Source organism: Geotrypetes seraphini, chromosome 1 (genome assembly GCF_902459505.1).
Source record: "Geotrypetes seraphini chromosome 1, aGeoSer1.1, whole genome shotgun sequence".
In the NCBI taxonomy this organism is placed as follows: Eukaryota; Metazoa; Chordata; class Amphibia; order Gymnophiona; family Dermophiidae; genus Geotrypetes; species Geotrypetes seraphini.
Window position 1 is genome coordinate 225,381,451 of NC_047084.1, and position 16,614 is coordinate 225,398,064.

At 42.6% G+C, this 16,614-nt stretch overlaps 1 protein-coding gene across 1 annotated transcript in view; it reads right to left on the reverse strand.

The window, feature by feature from the left end:
• KLB (klotho beta) overlaps window positions 1–16,614 on the reverse strand; it is a 51,868-nt gene that overhangs the window by 9,825 nt on the left and 25,429 nt on the right. The window lies entirely within an intron of this gene.

The following is a 16,614-nucleotide window of genomic DNA, read 5'->3' on the forward strand; positions in this document are numbered from 1 at the left end:
GGAGGAAAGGCAGGAGAGGGGAGATATAATAGAGACGTTTAAATACCTAAGTGGCATAAATGCACATGAGGCGAATTTCTTTAATTTATTTGAAAGGAAACTCTGGAACAGGAAGGCATAGGATGAAGCTAAGAGGTGATAGGTTCAGGAATAATCTAAGCAAATACTGTTTTGTTTTTTTTTAATAGAAAGGGTGGTAGATGCGTGAAATAGTCTTCATGTAGAGGTAGTGGAGACAAAGACTGTGTCTGAATTCAAGAAAAAGTAGGATAGGCACTTGGAATCTCTTAGAGAGAGGAAGAGATAGTGGATGCTGCGGATGGGCATACTGGATGGGCCATTTGGCTTTTATCTGGCATCATGTTTCTATACTTCGATGAAAGAAAGTTCTGTTAAAAGAGGGCATATGATGAAGTTAAAAGGTAATAAACTCAGGAGTAATCTAAGGAAAAAAATTTTTACAGAAAGGATAGTAGATGGGTGGAACAGTCTCCTGGTAGAGGTGGTGGAGACAAGAACTGTATCTGAATTCAAGAAAGCGTGGGACAGGAATTTGGGATATCCTAGGGAGAGGAGGAGATGGTGGATGCTGTGGATGCAACAAAAGAAATTGACCCTGTTCACTCCACAAAAGGCACATACAAGAGACAAAATATTGTGGAGAGTCAATGTCCAAGATGATGGCTTTATTAAAACAAACACGTAATCCACATAAATACATCTAGGGCTGGAACCTCTAGAAACATATGGACCCTACACAGTCTGTGTTTCGACACAATTGTCTTCTTCAGGAGTCCCTAATGGTCCTAAAAGTAACCTTGTGGATTAAAGCAAAGATTTTTAACGTAAAAGCGACGCACTCAAACTGTGCTATGACTTGTGCTACGACTCTGTCAGTTTGAGTGTGTCGGTTTTACGTAAAAACCTTCGCTTTAATCTACAAGGTTACTTTTAGGACCAGTAGGGATCCCTGAAGAAGACAATTGTGTCGAAACAAGGACCATGTAGGCTCCATATGTTTCTAGAGGTTCCAGCCCTAGATGTATTTATGTGGCGCAGATGTTGGAGCTACAGCCTCAGCACCCTGGGGTTGTGGGTTCAAACCCCGCGCTGCTCCTTGTGACCCTGGGCAAGTCACTTAGTCCTCCGTAGCCCCAGGTACGTTAGATAGATTGTGAGCCCACCGGGACAGATAGGGCAAATGCTTGAGTACCTGATTGTAAAAACCGCTTAGATAATCTTGATAGGTGGTATATAAAGAAAACCTAATGTGGATTACGTGTTTGTTTTAATAAAGCCATCATCTTGAATGCTGTGGATGGGCAGACTGAGTGGGCCATTTGACCTTTATCTGCCATCATGTTTCTCTGTTTTTCTATGTAACTACAAGCACCTAAATGTTAGGCACATCAATACCAAGTTACACTTGTATTCTAGGTGCCTAGATTCTGTTACAAAAGAGGCACTTACCATGCAGCCTCAGGATGCCATTAAGGATATGCCCTGCTCTGTTTTTTTTTTTTTTTACCAAGGCACTTAGATTAATAGGGCAAGAAGGTGTTTATTTGTAGCTTATTTTGAAAAGACATATAGGTGCCTATGTGTCAATCTACCAGCACAAAGCCTGGAGATACAGCACCTAGACCCATGACTTTTAAACCTGTTCAGGAGCAGGCCTAAATGTTAGCGTGTGAAATACACACACATGCATACATTTAAAATATACACAAGTAAATTGCAATTCTGTCCACACTCCATCCAAACTCCTCTCCTGAACACAGCTACTCTACAAATACCCACCACTGAAATCAGGCTAAGAGGATTGTTGTTTTTTTTTAAACAGAGGAGGTATGGCAAAGGTGGGTATTTCTGCATCAGTTCAAAGCAAAGCCTTTTTTCATACTGCTGTTTTAGGGCAGCAGAATGACAGGACCATGACATTTTGTATCTAGCTCATGCCTTTGCAGTGGTAGTTCAAGGAGGTAGATTCCTGATCCCATAGTACACCTTATTAAGAGGCCTTAGGTTGTATGCTCTAGCACAGGGGTCTCCAAAGTCCCTCATCGAGGGCCGAATCCAGTCAGGTTTTTGGGATTTCCCCAATGAATATGCATGAGATTACGTGCATGTACTGCTTTCAATGCATATTCATTGGGGAAATCCCGAAAATCTGACTGGATTCTGCCCTCGAGGAGGGACTTTGGAGACCCCTGCTCTAGCAAATGTAGCATGCACTAATGAATTAGTGTGCATTAAGTGTTATGCAGCCCATAGGTATACAGTGGACTGTGCAGCATTTAGCAGGTGCTAAATTTGTTAGCACACCATAGTAAAAGGACCTTCATGTACCCTAGTCAATAAAAGGTTAAGCAACTTGCTCAAGGTCACAAAGAGGGACAGAGTAATTTGAACTCAATTTTGCTGGTGTTCACCCCATATTAGAGGCAGAGAGACAGGTTCAAATGTATGTGGCCTATATGCAGAATAAGAAAGGAAACATTTTGAATCCTTATTTTCAGTCCATGGTATTGATTTAAGTACTTGTGAAAGCATTGGAGTAGTTTATGCATACTCTGCCCTTGTGATCTATGCTACGTAGGACATACTGCACACAGTCTTAAAAAAAGGCTGTTTGAACATCGTTCTAACATTTCACACAAAAGACAGGTAGATATACTCACATGACATTGTGTTGAAAAAAAAAAAATCACTCTTTTGAGGAATTTAGGTGCTTTGTATTACACCATATTCCCCTTACAGCTCGTCGTGGGGATGTGAAAAGATTGTTATATCAAAGTGAACAGCGATCTATTTTCTTTTTGAAAACTATTTGGCCTAATGGACTTAATCAGAAAGTAGAATGGTGTGCCTTCTACCGATGGTGAGATTGTTTGTTCCAGTAAATACAGTTTTTTGACAGTGACCCCTATGAACCTGGAAGTATAAATTCCAGCGCCATTCTGAGCTATGTGTGGACGGAGCAGGAAAGAATGTGATTGCCCTGACGCAGCCGTTGTCGGCGAAACAAGAGCCTTGTTGGTGACATCCAGTTCCTTGTCTTTTGTCAGTGTGAGAAGTGCTATAGCAGGAAGATCTACTCGCTGCTGTTTGTGCCATCGTCAGAAGATAAGTGAATTGTTTTGTTCTTTTTCTGGCTCCCTGTGCACAGTGGTGGCTTTGGTCCCATTTTGAAAAATTACATTTTGAAACGTGTGGAGTTTTTTGCCTATGATACAGAACAGGACTGGCTTAAGAACTCATTGGGTTGCCGTCCGTATATTGTTGATAAGTTGAGGCTTTTTCTCCACCTATTATAAATGTACTTTCATGGGGTATCCCCACCACTAGGCTAATAACAATTTTTTGCTGATTGTATTTATATTTTGTTATTGCGATTTGGATCCTTAATTGATTTAAGTATACCTACCTCATTTGATTCACCATTTCCCAAAGTAGAAGTGATAAGGAACAATTCCTAGAACATACATAACCATTTATAAAGCATATTTAATGCAGAAATAACCTAGCTAAGTAAACAGTGTTACTTTGACTGTGGGAAAGGAGCAGTCTGTTTAGGAACAGAGAAAATAAATGTTGTTTTGTACCGTATAAGTTAATAATTAAGCAAAATATTCAGCTGCAGTGGGCATTTGTGAAGTACTCATAGCACCGGCTACAAAATAAGAATCCCATGCCATGGTCTGGGTGCCACTACCACATCTTTCTGCTATAACTATTAGACAGTATTTACTATGGGGCTCATTTTCTACACTTACAGGCCTATTTACTAAAGTGCACCAGGCAGTTAATGTGAAAATTAGCATACACGTGTGGTAATTGCTACTGCTCTAGCATGACCACACACTAATTCATGTATTAGCTGCATGACATACTAGGGAAAGGAAATTGAGTGGATTATAAGCACATACCCCCAGATTCTATACAGTGGTATAACTGCCTTGGCAGCCACATAGGCAGGAGCACCCCTTTGCCAGTCCCCTGCTCTAGAACAGGAAATTTATGTCAGAGGGTGTAGGGGCCAGCTCCTCGGTTCTCTAACCCCCCCCCCCACCCACCACACACACACTGCTTGCATCCGGGGCAGACTACCCCCACTGCCTCACCCTTGATTTGTTAAAGATTCTATATATGGTAACTAGATTTCTGCTCACGCCCAAGATGTGTGTGCAATTTAATTAAGTAACGAGCCCTTAACTCAATAAATTGGGTGCTTGGATTGACTTTTTTGAGCTTTGGTGCTGGAAAAGGATTTTACGTGTACCATGGACCACCAGAAGAACTAACAAATTGATTTTGGAAGAGATCAAACCGGCTATGTCACTCAAAGCTCAAATGATGAAGTTACTACTGTCACATCATGTATGGGAAGATTGAAGGAACCAGACGAAAAGGGTGACCTGCAATCAGATGCCTGGACACGTTGAAAACAACCATGGAGATGACGCTGGAGGACCTTAGCAGACTAGCACAAAACCAATTTCTTTTCAAATATGTAATTCATCATGTTGCTAAGACTCTAACACGAGTAGATGGCACCTAACACACAATAATTGTTTGTGGTCCATTTGCAAATCCAAGCCATGTCTATCTTTATGACGTATGGATACAGTTTCAGAAACGTTTGTTTCCCTCCTGCAAACTTTCTTGAGCCGCAGCACACTAAACGTAGTGGCTGCGGCTCGAAGCATCTGGAAGTACACGGATTTTACCATGATGATGTCACGCACATGTGCAAAGGCCCTCCAGACCCTGAGATGCCAGAAGGGGGTGCCAGCAAAGAAGAGGGCAGGAGATATTACATTATACTAAAGTGGAGGCTTTTGAGGTTGATAACCTCTACTACATCTCAAGAGATTCTAAGGGAATGGCAGATGAAGGTGAAATGGATAAAATGGTGTCACCTGATAGTTTGAATGTATCATAGTTTTTAGAATCGTCCAGAGACATAATAGACAAGCGAGCAACTCTTCTCGTAACCTTTAAGACAGAGTTGGAAAAACAAGCTATTTTAAAATTATATTTTTTGAAAAAAACAAGAGATGTTTTGTGGTCAACGTGTGATAATTTTCCCGGATGTCTCTAGACAAACCCAGTTTAAAAGGAAGCAGTTCCTTCAGCTAAAGCCTAAGGTTTTGGCAGTTGGAGCTACTTTCTTTTTGAAATTCCCATGCAAATGCCTTATATCGTATGGAAGTGATAAATATGTGTTTTATGATCCAGTCCAGTTAGAAGATTTTATTAAAGAGAAACCTTTGCTGAAAGTTTAATTTCTAGTATTGATTTTCATTTTTGGGGGATGATGTATAATATATAAGTGCCATTTGCCTGTCCTTAGATGGTAGATAGATAGATTTGATTTTTCTTTTTAAAATACTGGCGACCACGATAATGTGGACTAGGACACGGTTGATTAATTGCCTTATATATGTTTTAATGTTCTCTATATGGAGTTTTTTGTGGTTGTTATACCCCAGCATATTACTGATAATTTTGTTCAGAATATTATATGTCTCCTCAAGTCTGCTTACCTGAACTCCTGAACCTTAGTGTTACCTTGACAACATCAAATGCTTTACTAAGAACCCAACAGCTTTTCCCTAAATTCAGTTGCCTGCGTAACACTCAAATAACATCAGTAAAGACAGACCTGGGTGTTACCAAAACAAGAGAACAAAAGAGCAAGACCAGTCCCTGCAACACCTCATTAACGCCAGATGGGACCTGAATGTTATCCAAACAAAGGAAATGGCCAGGGGGGTAACTGAAATTCAGCATGCTACCGATATGAATCCACAAGTCTGTTTATCTGACATTTTGACCTCTTTGACCTGAATGTTGCCCAAACAACTTCAAAGGGACCGACCTGGGGTGTGCCTGAATCAAAGGACGCTGTTACTGCAGGACCAGCTGTTTAACTCAGCAGCTTATAAGGACGGAATTCTGCTCCTAGAATCCAGAATCCTAGCCGGCTATCCAAGACGTCAGGTCTAAAGGGGCAGACTCCTGTGTCCTACTCGCCTATCCATTGAGGGATTCCGAATGGTGAAGGGAGGGTTTACGTGAGATACGGTGATGCTAATTTATTCTTATATATATAAATATATTAAAGTGTTATTGTTTATGTTTTATATTGTCTGTGTGTTTTCCTGAGTATCTCTGATCATCCCACTTGACTGAAATTAGTGGCGGAACAAATTGGTACCAGAAGCGGGGTTGATCTAATGATATCAGGAAAACTGACTATGCAACAAGGGGTTAAGGAGCAGGCTCCCAATCCCTCCATTCCAAATGGGAATGAAATTATGGGAACATTAATGGCCACTGAGTGGTCTGTAGAAGCAGGATTGTGTGAATCCTGTACTTTTGGAAGTGGGGATCCACATGAATTATGTGCCTCCTTACAAAAGGTGAAAATCTCAAAAGGAAAAGAGCAAGAAGTAATTTCTAGACAAGGAAGGATGATTTTGTCAGACTGGAGGAATTTGCATGAAGCTAAACAGGAATTACAATTGAAATTAGAAGAGCTGGAAAAGAAAAGGAATAAACAACAGCATGCCATTACAATGCTACAATGTCAGAATAAGTTGTTAATGGATAAGGTAGAAACCTATCAAAATGTAATAGAACAGTCAGCTATGCAATATGCACAATATAAATACAAGAAACGGAGGTGGAAAGTGAGTTACAGAAAAGTTAAAATCTTAATTTATCATCTGCCGAATGATTGGAATCCAAACAAACGGGATGGGAATATTTGGGATTCAAATTCTAATAACAGGGAGGATGTTACTCCACATGAAATCATGGATATGATGGCACGCTTTACACTAGAGAGCTGCACGGGAACGGGGATGACGGGAATCCCGCGGGACCCGCGGGGATCCCGCGGGTTCCCCCTTTGGGTCACGGGGATCCCGTGGGGACGCCCCCTAGGGTCGCGGGGATCCCGTGGGGACGCCCCCTAGGGTCGCGGGGATCCTGTGGGGACGCCCCCTAGGGTCGCGGGGTTCCTGCGGGGTTGGATCGCAGCGGGGTTGGTCGAGCCGCGAGGGTAGTCTCCTTCTCCTTACCTGCCCTGTCGCAGCACACATCCGAACGGAAATCTTCCCGATGTCAGCGCTGACGTCGGAGGGAGGGCTTAAGCAAAGCCCTCCCTTCCTCCGACGTCAGCGCTGACATCAGGAAGACTTCCGGTCGGCTGTGTGCGGCAGGGCAGGTAGGAAGAAGGCAATGGCGTACGAAAGAGGGGGGATGGGGCGGAACGCCCCGGAGAATGTGCACAGCCGGTCAGATCCCCCGATCGACCGACAACAGGCCCGGCCGACAAATCTCCCTGCCCTGTAGCCGCGAATCTAAATTACCTCTTACAGCAGCTTCACTACTCCAGCTGCTGTAAGAAGGTAATTTAGATTCGCGGCTACAGGACAGGGAGATTTGTCCGACCGGGCCTGTTCTGTTGTCGGTCCGGTGCAAAAGCGCCACAAAGGTGGAGGCAGGGAGGGAGGAAAGGTGGAGTGGAGAAGAAAAGACGCTTAAGGGGGGAGAAGGCCGCTGAAAGCACTGGGGAAGACAAAGGGGTGGAAGAGAACGCTGAAAGGAAATGGGGTAAACGGGAGAAAGGGGGGGGAAGGACCCTGAAAGCACTGGGGAAGACAAAGAGGTGGAGAATGCCACTGAAAGGACATGGGGAAGACAGAGGGGGGAGAAGGATGCTGTCTGACAGGACATGGGAAAGATGGTGGGGGAGAAGGACACTGAAAGGAAATGGGGAAGAGGGAATGGGAAGAAGACGCTGGCAGGGAAGAAGACAGAGGTGCCAGACTATGGGGGGAGCGGAGGGAAAAAGATGGGTGCCAGACCAATTTGGGAGGGGGGAGAAAGGGAGAGGCACAGTAACAGAGCAAATGGAAGACACAGAGAGAAGAGAGGCAGTGGATGGAAGGAATTGAATGAGAACATGAAGAAAGCAGAAACCAGGCAATAAAGGTAGGAAAAAAATTCTTTTTTTTTGCTTAAGGATAAAGTAGTATATTAGTTGTGTTGATAAAAATTTATAAACATTAGAGGCTCTGGTAGAAACCCGTTTACAAAGTATGTATTCTTCCCAATTAATATTTCCAAATTAATAAAGTCTTTTTGCTTATTTTTAAATGGGTTTCTACCAGAGCCTTTAATTCAGTAGCATAATTAAATGAAATAACTATTTCTGTAGTTTATAGTGACGGGCGGGGACGTAGGGGATTCCTCGCGGGGACGGGCGGGGACGGAGGGGATTCCTCGCGGGGACGGGTGGGGACGGAGGGGATTCCTCGCGGGGACGGGTGGGGACGGAGAGATTCCTCGCGGGGACGGGTGGGGACGGAGGGATTCCTCACGGGGACGGGTGGGGACGGGTGGGACTTTGGCGGGGACGGGTGGGGACGGGTGGGATTTCTGTCCCCACGCAACTCTCTACTTTACACAGCAGCCTGGGGAACCACTAATACAGTGGGTAGTTCGGGTGCAGGAGCTGGGTGCAGCAGGGATTATGTTAGATGCCACAGATGCCCCTAAATTTGTTCAAATTAGTCAAGAAATAGTAGTGCAACATGCGTTGCGGAAGGATCCTTATCCTGCAAAAAATGCCCAATGGTCTTTATTAGAGATAATTAGTAGGGGTGTCACGAGGCGATATCCACTTGAATCTGATTGGCCCTCAAATGATAAGATTTGGTATACATTAAAAGATGCTCAAATGAGAATTAAAGAGGAGTCTATGAAGGCAGCCTTAGTAATAGGTCACGCTGACACATATATGTCATTACCTTTTACTGAGTCCATGAGAAATAAAATTATTAAGCATGCTGCAACGGCATACAAACAGGTAATGATAACTTTGTTGATCAATCAAATAGACAGGACTATTTTGGAAGCCTTAGAAGCGGTCCGACAGTTAGGAGATCGGGGGGACTGGGGACCTCAAAATACTTTTGATAAAAAGAGAACAGGACAATCCAATTCAAACAGGGCTAAGCGGGTGTCTCGGAGGAATATGTTTTTGGCATTAATAAAAGATGGTGTAAAGAGGGAAGAAATAGATGGAAAAGATACAAGGACATTATGGGGAATGTACAAAAGTAGAGGACTGGGAAAGAAATCTATGTCTCAAGCCCAAGTAAGCAAGAGTGAGGATATGCCAGTGCCAACTGCTCCTCCTGAGGAAACTGCTTCCACTCTTTATCCTGATTTAAAAGGGTGGAAGTGGTGGGAGGATCAATGATGTGAATACCAAGCCTCAGTGTTAGCTTGGACCAAATTAGAACAGTGTCCGCAGGTAGAGATAAATATTTGGTAGAAACCTGGGGAGCAACAGGTACAAGCTGAAGTGGACACTGGGGTGTAGGAATATAAATATCAGGATTGGGGGGAAAATTATACAAGCAGGAAGAAAAAATTTTACAAATTTTAAAATTGGACAATTACCAATTTGGGATTAATCTATGGGATTCCTTGCCAGATATCCAAAAAGGGTTAACATGACAGCTTCGAGAGGTGATAGAGAAAGCTAAACTTCCCTTCTCCCCAAAGTTAAAAACAGACTTGGGCCTTTTTGGATTTTGGAGGCAACATATTTCACATCTGGGGTAACATATGGGGTTGGTTGGACAATAAAAAAGTAGAAATATTGCTAAATGACCTTTATAATGTATAAAGTTTTGTTAGATAGTATGCACGTAAACCTCTCTTATATGTTTTATAGATTAAAGCGTCCCTGCTTGAATTTTTTATGATTGTGTGACAGAACTTTGAAATGGAAGAAAATAGAAAAGAAGACCAGTAAAACTATATAGAGCAATTAACTTAAATTTCTATCTCTCTTTCTTTTAGAAGCTTATTATCTAGACATGGTCCGAAGAACCAATTTCACTGTGCCACATTTAAAATGCTTCCAGCAATGTGACCTGATAGTGGGAATCCAATGGATACCACATTTGTTTGTGACTCTTTTGATTAATAGTGTGCTTATTTACAGATTAAATTCAACCCTGAATCATTACTGATGGAAGAAAGCATGCCGGAGCTCTGTGTTTGTCTGTTTCTGTTATGTGTTGTCTGTTTTAGATTATGGGGTACCCCAACATTGCACATTGGCCATTTCCAGAGTTTATTCCACCCCTTCTATTAGTCCAAATGGTACCATATCCCTTTCCAAAAAAGATTCCCCCACATACCAGAAAGTATCTTATGAAAACCATGCTCACAATGATTTTATGCTATGGCTCACAGGCAATCGAGGCCAGCAGCGTGCCAGTTTTTTAGGAATAAAGGGGGACGCCCATGTGAGATCCCTAGGAGGGTCAGGGCAAAGGGTCTATAGAGTGGGCAGACTTGATGGGCCTTGGCCCTTTTCTGCCGTCATCTTACTATGTTTCTATGTTTCTATACAGCCCAATGATAATTTAGTTAGGGGTTATATTATAAAAGGATATCTGAAGAGAAATAATTAGAAAGCTTTATACCTGGTAAAATGGTGTTCATTGGTATTTGATATTTGCTAAATAAAATTAAAAAAATGGTCTCTCTTTATTTAACTTACCAGGTATAAACAGTGCAGTGCACATCTCTGACATAAGTTATTTTAGTATCACATTCTGTACGTGTGTATGGTCTCTCTTAAATGACATAATAATTATGTCCAGAACATAAAAAGGTGTATTTTCTGAATGTCCTACAGACTACCTTTAAGTGCATTAGTGTTGTTTCTCTCATCTCACACAAATACTACTTTACACACAAGTATTGTGTCACATGTTATCACCTTCTGTACATAAAGTGGTTTTTCTCCTTTTTCTCTTATACTCTCTTTTACCACTAGGGGGGTTTAATGTAACTAAAGCATTGAAGTTAAACAGTCATGAGGAAATATTTTCCTTGAAAAATCACGTACTGGGAAATGTTATTACATATAGACTTTCATCCTTTTGTGATAAAATTGGTCAGCTCTGCTCTCTCATTCTGATAATTTGGCTAACATGTTGGGTTACGAGAAAATTTCACCAGACCGAGAAGATGAAGACGCAACCAGACATACAATGCCGTGCCATGAGGATGTTATGTGGCACCAACTGGGGAATAGAAGTGAGCCCATATCCTGCCACTTCACATTAGGGCTGGTCTCTGGAGGTGGTGCCTGAAAATTACATGAGTGAAGGCATGTGAGTGGCATAGCAAGCCTATTGAAACCGGAGCATAGCCAGACCCTAACCAAAGATGCTAAGAAAAACGGGATACCAGATAACTGCGGTGATCGATGGTGAATATGAAGCTACCCTAAATGTATGCCATGAGTAAGAGCACAAATATAATATTAATAAGATTATTAATTTTCATGATTCCCAATACGTGATACTTTCAAGTGAAAGGCCTAATTAGCAAGAAATATTAGGGAATGCAAGAACACCAGGTTTAGCACATAAGGAAATAAATTATGAAGGGAAAATTAATTTTCCCATTTTACCTTTGCTTAAAAGTAGAATAGATACTATTGTTTCTGAAATACTGGCTGGCAAAGAAGCATATTTTGACTGCAGAGTAGCAGATGTATTTAGAAGGGAAGGTGAATGGGTGACAAATACTGTACATAATTATGAACTAACGCTACGATATGATCAGTTAATGTTACATGTCGTTATTGATTTAAAAACCACATCACATTCTGTACCCTTAGATAGAAAATGGTGTAAATTTTGAAATGAAACAATGTGTACCACTGCAGTGATATGGCATAAAAGGAGTTTCTTCATTTTGTACTCTATAAATTTGTTTAACTATCTTTTAACCTTTCTTAATTGTCGGACACTCTCTCCCTTAATTCGGAGGACTTCTAAATTTGGAGACGCAAACTTGAGTATCCAGGAGTGGAATGTTATACCCCAGCATATTACTGATAATTTTGTTCAGAATATTATATGTCTCCTCAAGTCTGCTTACCTGAACTCCTGAACCTTAGTGTTACCTTGACAACATCAAATGCTTTACTAAGAACCCAACAGCTTTTCCCTAAATTCAGTTGCCTGCGTAACACTCAAATAACATCAGTAAAGACAGACCTGGGTGTTACCAAAACAAGAGAACAAAAGAGCAAGACCAGTCCCTGCAACACCTCATTAACGCCAGATGGGACCTGAATGTTATCCAAACAAAGGAAATGGCCAGGGGGGTAACTGAAATTCAGCATGCTACCGATATGAATCCACAAGTCTGTTTATCTGACATTTTGACCTCTTTGACCTGAATGTTGCCCAAACAACTTCAAAGGGACCGACCTGGGGTGTGCCTGAATCAAAGGACGCTGTTACTGCAGGACCAGCTGTTTAACTCAGCAGCTTATAAGGACGGAATTCTGCTCCTAGAATCCAGAATCCTAGCCGGCTATCCAAGACGTCAGGTCTAAAGGGGCAGACTCCTGTGTCCTACTCGCCTATCCATTGAGGGATTCCGAATGGTGAAGGGAGGGTTTACGTGAGATACGGTGATGCTAATTTATTCTTATATATATAAATATATTAAAGTGTTATTGTTTATGTTTTATATTGTCTGTGTGTTTTCCTGAGTATCTCTGATCATCCCACTTGACTGAAATTAGTGGCGGAACAGTGGTCATTCATGAATATTTGTTATTAATGTATTGTAACAAATAATCAAATATAGAAATTAAAAAAAAAGCAGAGAAGAGGGCCAGAGAGAAGGAGAGGCGCCAGCTGATTGTCTACAGCAGGGGTGCCCAAAAGGTCAATCGCGATCGACCAGTAGATCGGAAGGACAATGCGAATCAATCACGGAGTCCATCCCGGGCTCCGTGATAGACTCGTGTTGCCCTTTCATTCTCCCTGCTTCTCCAATGCTGCAAAAGCCAGGCACATGCAGCCACTGCATAAGCACCGGGCCACAAGCCTTCCCCCCCCCAACGTCAATTCTGATGTCAAAGAGGAAGTTCCAGGCCAGCCAATCGCTGCCTAGCTGGCCTGGAACATCCTCTCTGATGTCAAAATTTTTGTCGGGGGGACGACTTGTGGGCCCGGCGCTTGCATGGGCATGTCTTTTGCGGCGTCAGAGAAGCAGGCTTAAATCAGCGGCGGTGGTTTAGGGGACAGGAAGAGAGAAAGAAAGAAAGACAGAAAGAAATGGGTGGGCAGGAAGAGAGATAGGAAGAAAGAAAGAGAGATAGGAAGAAAGAAAGAAAGGGGACAGAGAGAGAAAGAAAGGGGAGCAGAAAGGGAGAAAGAAAGAAAGACAGGGGAGGGGGCAGGAAGAGAGGAAGAAAAAGTTGGACTCATGGAGGGACAGAGAGATGTTGGTTGGGGAATGGAATGAGGTTTGGAGGAGAGGAAGCATTTAAGAGGCAGAAAGAAGGGAAGAATTATTGGATTTACAGTCAGAAGAAGGAAGTACAACCAGAGACTCATGAAATCACCAGACAACAAAGGTAGGAAAAATGATTTTGGGCCTCTTCTATCAAACTGCTAGTGCAGTTTGTAGCGCGGTGAGCCAGGCCATTCAATGCGGCCCACTGCGCTACAAACTGCTAGCACAGTTTGACAGAAGAGGCCTTTTATTTTAAATTTAGTGATCAAAATGTGTCCAAAATTATATCTGCTATCTATATTTTGCACTATGGCCCCCTTTTACTAAACCGCAATAGCGGTTTTTAGCGCATGAGTGTTGGGAGCAGTGCAGGGCCTTTAGCACAGCTCCCTGTGCTAAAAAATGCTATCACAGTTTAGTAAAAGGGGAGGGGATATATTTGTCTATTTTTGTATAGTTGTTACGGAGGTGACATTGCATATTTTAAAGTCATCTGCCTTGACCTCTTTGAAAAAAAGCCCGAATATAAATTATAATTAACATTTTCTGTGTACAGTGTGCTTTGTGTTTTTTAAAATTTTATTGTTGGTAGATCATTTTGACTTGGTCATTTTAAAAGTAGCTCATAAGCCAAAAAAGTGTGGACACCTTTGGTCTACAGGATGTGCCTCTCGCCATGAGAGTCACGTCCTGTAGGCAGTCAGCTGGCGCCTCTCCTCCTCCCCAGTGTGCAGCTGCACACCTGAAATCTCAGGAGGCACACTAGAATGCCGCGGCACACAGTTTGCGATACACTGCCCTAGGATATGCAATCATACTTTTTCCCCATCACTTATCTCTCTAGGGAATGTGGAAATCCTATTAAAATACCTCTACAGTGTCTCCCAGGCCCTCCTCATCTCTATATGGTCCCTCCTCCTGCCAGGCACAGGGAACAATTTGTGTTTATTTCCCATTAACATGAATAAGTGTAAGGTGATGCATGTCAGTAACAAAAATCAATACAGGATATCTGGTGTGGTACTCGGAGAGATCCCCCAAGAAAGAGATCTGGGAGTACTGGTCGACAAGTCGATGAAGCCATCCGCACAATGCGCGGCGGCTGCAAAAAGGGCAAACAGAATGTTAGGAATGATTAAGAGGGGGATCAAAAGAAGATCGGAGAAGGTTATCATGCCGCTGTAGTAGGCCATGGTACGCCCCCACCTGGAATACTGCGTCCAGCACTGGTCGCCGTACATGAAGAAGGACATGGTACTACTCGAAAGGGTCCAGAGAAGAGCGACTAAAATGGTTAAGGGGCTGGAGGAGTTGCCGTACAGTGAGAGATTAGAGAAACTGGGCCTCTTCTTCCTTGAAAAGTGGAGACTGAGAGGGGACTTGATCGAAACATTCACGAGAGGGCACTCTCTAAAGTTAAAAGGGGATAGATTCCATACAAACGTAAGGAAGTTCTTCTTCACCCAGAGAGTGGTGGAAAACTGGAACACTCTTCCACGGGCTGTTATAGGAGAAAACACCCTCCAGGGATTCAAGATAAATTTAGACAAATTCCTGCTGAACCAGAACGTATGCAGGTAAAGCTAGTCTCAGTTAGGGCACTGGTCTTTGACCTAAGGGCCGCCGCATGAGCGGACTGCTGGGCACGATGGACCACTGGTCTGACCTAGCAGCGGCAATTTTTATGTTCTTTTGTGCACAGGCTAGGAAGAGATTGCCTGATGCTTCAAAATTGGATAGTCTCATGGTAGCATTCGTTTTTTTAGTGTCCTGCATTTGTGACATTAACATGTAAGCCACATACATGCATAAGCAGATTGTGCGCATATGTAATAACGTGCACTATTCACTGGATCCCCCATCTCATATGAGTACTGTACTTACGTTTTCTACAGTAAAGCAAGCACCTTTATAGTACTGGCAGCAGAATGCCTTTTTGTTGAGGGGCCCAACTCTGCCTCCAACCCTACCCCAGCAATGCCCCAATCCAAGGATCTCCCCTCCCTTACCATATCAGAAACTTCTTCCCCCAGCATTTCTCTCCGTCAACAATCTTCCAAGGACTTGAATGTCCTAAGGGGAGAGGTGTTTAACATGCAGCAGCAGCTATTGATGCCAGCTTCTTGGATACTACACTAGCCTAATGACTCTGAAAGGATGCCAATGCATGGTGCTAGATAATAATGCTAGCTCTTAAACTACATTTAACACATAAAGTGAGAGGTCCCAGAACGTTTTCAAAATGAATAATATCTTATTTACTCACGGACCTCAGTGGTACCGTCTGCATGCCACTAAACTTTTAGAACATGCAGAGCAAATGGCACCCCTAATCGTCATTGGTCCCTTATACTTTTTATCATTTTTCATAAATAGTTTTTTATAGTTTATATTTTAAATATATATATCGGTACTTATCTTTATCTACGCGGGTGGGGGTAAGCACTCCGACGTAGACTACGTTTCGCCCCGCAGGGCTGTATCAAGGAAATCCCCCTCAAATAGACCAGCTCATGCTCCCCGCGTTAAAGTTTAGAGACAGGAAAAACGCGGGGAGCATGAGCTGGTCTATTTGAGGGGGATTTCCTTGATACAGCCCTGCGGGGCGAAACGTAGTCTACGTCGGAGTGCTTACCCCCACCCGCATAGCTAAAGATAAGTACCGATATATATATTTAAAATATAAACTATAAAAAACTATTTATTAAAAATGATAAAAAGTATAAGGGACCAATGACGATTAGGGGTGCCATTTGCTCTGCATGTTCTAAAAGTTTAGTGGCATGCAGATGGTACCACTGAGGTCCGTGAGTAAATAAGATATTATTAATTTTGAAAACGTTCTGGGACCTCCCACTTTATGTGTTAAATCTAGTATATTTGGGGAAGGTCTGAAGAGTGCTTTAGCCACTGTTGGTTTTTTGTATTGACAAAAATAATATAGCTCTTAAACTACTGCATGTGGGCCAACAGAGCAGCCACAGCTGATGACATGATTTGTATCCTGTGTGAGGCCTGAGTAGAGCCAGATTAAGGCAGATCCAACCAAGGTTCCCTCTTCCCCAAATAAGTGAGCCCTAGCCTTATGCTTAGCTTGTCTATGTTTTAATCTAGCCCTGGGAGGACTTTCTTTACCAATTGCAGGGGATCTCATTGACTAGCTGTGGTCAGCATCCATGATCCCCAGACTGCCTGAGATATTGTTTTGCCCAGTGATAGGCCTGGATCTAGGGCCACATGCAAAACCGA